The sequence below is a fragment of the Microtus oregoni genome, unplaced genomic scaffold (genome assembly GCF_018167655.1).
Source record: "Microtus oregoni isolate MIOR12 unplaced genomic scaffold, Mior012 000099F_ref0000060, whole genome shotgun sequence".
Taxonomy (NCBI): domain Eukaryota; kingdom Metazoa; phylum Chordata; class Mammalia; order Rodentia; family Cricetidae; genus Microtus; species Microtus oregoni.
Genome location: NW_024544712.1, coordinates 2,208,294 through 2,211,605, shown reverse-complemented (window position 1 = coordinate 2,211,605; position 3,312 = coordinate 2,208,294).

Genomic DNA, 3,312 nt, shown 5'->3' with positions numbered 1-3,312 from the left:
CATCCCTCTTGGGTCCTCCTTGTTATCTAGCCTCTCTGGGTTGTAGCCTGCTTAGCCTTTGCTTTACATTTAATATCCACTTATGAGTGAGTAAATACAGTGTTTGTTTTTCTGGGTTTGGGCTACCTCACTAAGAATGATTTTTTTCGAGTTCCATCCATTTGCCTGAAAATTTCATAATGGCATTGTTTTATATCTCTGAGTAATTTCATTGTGTAGCTGTACTACATTTTATTTATCTATTCTTCGGTTGAGGGATATCTAGGTTGTATCCAAGTTCTGGCTATTATAAATAATACAGTTATGAACATGGGTGAGCAAGTGTTCTTATGGTATTATTGAGCACCTTTTGGGTACATGCTCAAGAGTGGTATCACGGTTTCTTGAAGTAGATGCTTTCCAGTTTTCTGAGAAACTGCCGTACTGATTTCCAAAGTGGCTGTACAAGTTTACACTCCCACCAGCAGTGGAGGATTGTTCCCCTTACTCCATATCCTCTCCAATATAGGCTGTTGTTAGCATTTTTGATCCTAGCCATTCTGACAGGTATAATACGGTATCTCAGAGTTGTTTTGATTTGCATTTCCCTGATAGCTAAAGGATTTTAAACAATTCTTTAAGTATATCTTGGTCATTTGAGATTCTTCTCTTGAGAATTCTGTGTTTAAATCTGTACTGAATAGTTGGCTAAGTTATGAAAGAATACTTTATGAATGTAAAATAATTGAAAGTGTCATTATTTTGTTTCTTCTTTATATGATGGGCCTATGATGCCATCTTGTGGATTAATGTAAGAACACATCTATAAATGAACATGATATAAAAGAATACATGTTCATTATATACTGATAAAATATTATCTATTATTTTTATTACTAAAATTTACAAAATCAATTACAAATTGACCAAACATCTTAACATAAGACTTGAAACTGTGAGTGTGTGAGAGAAAAAGTAGAGAAAACACTTCAAGATCTAGACATATGGTAGGTCTTTCTGAATAGAATTTAATTGCTCAGAAAATAGTGCCAACAATTAACAAATGAGATACCAGCCCACTGGGGTGGGGTATTAAGTGGATTTGCTAGGGTGTAATTATCAGGGTCTCTGAGAATATCTGGAAAAAATAAAACCAAAATTATGAGAGCTATTAATAGAAGGAGGACACCTAGAAAATCTTTGATTGTGTAATAAGGGTGGAATGGGATTTTTTTTCTGCATCTGAGTTTAGGCCTGATGAGTTGTTGCAGCCTGTTTCATGGAGGAATAGTAGGAGAACTAATACGAGGGCTGTAATGATGAAAGGTAAGATGAAGTGGAATGCAAGGAATTGTGTAAGAGTGACTTTGTCTACTGAAAATCCAACTCAGATTCATTCTATCAGGATTATACCAATGTAGGGGATGGCTGATAGGAGATTTGTGACTACTGTGGCCCCACAAAAAGATATTTGCTCTCATGGGAGAATATAGCCTATGAATGCTGTTGCTATTACGGCAAATTGGAGCACAATTCCTATGCTTCAGGTTTCGATTATATTATAGGAACCGTAATAAATTCCTCTCCCTACATGGAGGAATAGGCAAATGAAGAATCTAGAGTCTCTGTTTGCATGTTGATAGCGGATTAGTCAGCCGTAGTGGACATCTCAGCAGATGTGAGTGACTGATGAGAATGTAGCTGATGTATCTGATGTGTGGTGTATGGCTGGGAATAATCCTGTGAGGATTTGGACAATTAAGCATAGGCCCAGTAAAGAGCCAAAATTTCATCATGATGAGATGTTTGCTGGGGCTGGAAGGTCAATGAATGAGTGATTGATGATTTTAATTAATGGGTATTTTTTCGGATGGTTGTCATTAAGTGTTTCTATAGTTGAATAACAACAATGATTTTTCATGTCATTGGTCATAGTTAAAGTCTATGTAGAAATTATGACAGGATCTATTTATTTTCTTTTTTTTATTGAGAAAAAAAAATTTCCGCCTCCTCCCAGCCTCCCACTCCTACCCTACTCCCCCCACTCCTCTCCCCTCCCCCCACTCCTCTCCCCTTCCCTCTCAAGTCTGAAGAGTAGTCACGGTTCCCTGCCCTGTGGAAAGTCCAAAGTCCTCCCCCCTCTGTCCTGGTCTAGGAAGGTGAACATCCAAACTGGCTAGGCTCCCACAAAGCCAGAACAGGTAGTAGGATCAAAACCCAGTGCCATTGTCCTTGGCTTCTCAGCAGCCCTCATTGTCCGCCATATTCAGAGAGTCCGGTTTTATCCCCTGCTTTTTCAGTCACAGTCCAGCTGGCCTTGGTGAGCTCCCAATAGATCAGCCCCACTGTCTCTGTCGGTGGCTAACTCTATTGATTTCGTTAGGTTGTTTAGGCACTTCTTTGAAGCCTTCTCCTATTTATGGTCGGTCATGTTTAATTGTTAGTGGGTGTTCAGGTTGTTTAGCGGTGTTGGGGCTTGGGGGGGTTTTCTTAGGTTTAATAGTGTTTTTAATTTACTTGGGAGGGATGTTAGTTGTACTTGGTTACACTACAGCTATATCTGTGGAGGAGTATCCTGAGACGTGGGTATCTAGTTGATTGGTATTAGGGATTCTAGCAATGAGCATTTTTATGGAAATAGGTATATTATTTGTAACCAATTATTATGAGGGGTTCGATACGGTGTTAGAGTTTAATAGTTTATGTGGGTGAACAGTTTATGATCGTGACGGGTTGGGATTAATAGGTGAAGGGGGTATTGGGGTGGCTGCTTTATATAGTTGCTCTGCATGGCAGATAGTGGTTTCTGGTTGAACTTTATTTATGGGTTTATTTATTATCAGTGAAATTATTTGGAGTAATTAAATGCTTAGTAAGATTGTGATAGATAGGAGTGTAATGAGAAATGAAAGAAAGTACAGTTTATTCCTTTTTGATTACTAAGGATTAAAGAGGTGAAGGTGTGGAAGGTGGAAGTGATTTTTGGGATGGCTTTTTCTAGTCAGATGAGATCTAGAAGATTTAGGGCTGTTTTGAAGCTTATGTTAAGTGTTTTTTTTTATTTTTTTTTATTGAGAAAAGGAGAAAAAAAACAAGTTTCCACCTCCTCCCAGCTTCCCATTTCCCTCCTCCTCCTCCCCCCCTACGCCCCCTCCTCCCACCCTTCTCCCCGTCCCCCCACTCCTTTCCCCCTCCCTCTCCAGTCCAAAGAGCAGTCAGGGTTTTCTGCCCTGTGGTAAGACCTAGGACCTCCCACCTCCATCCATATCTAGGAAGGTGAACATCCAAACTGGCTGGGCTCCCACAAAGCCATAACATTACGTAGGATCAAAC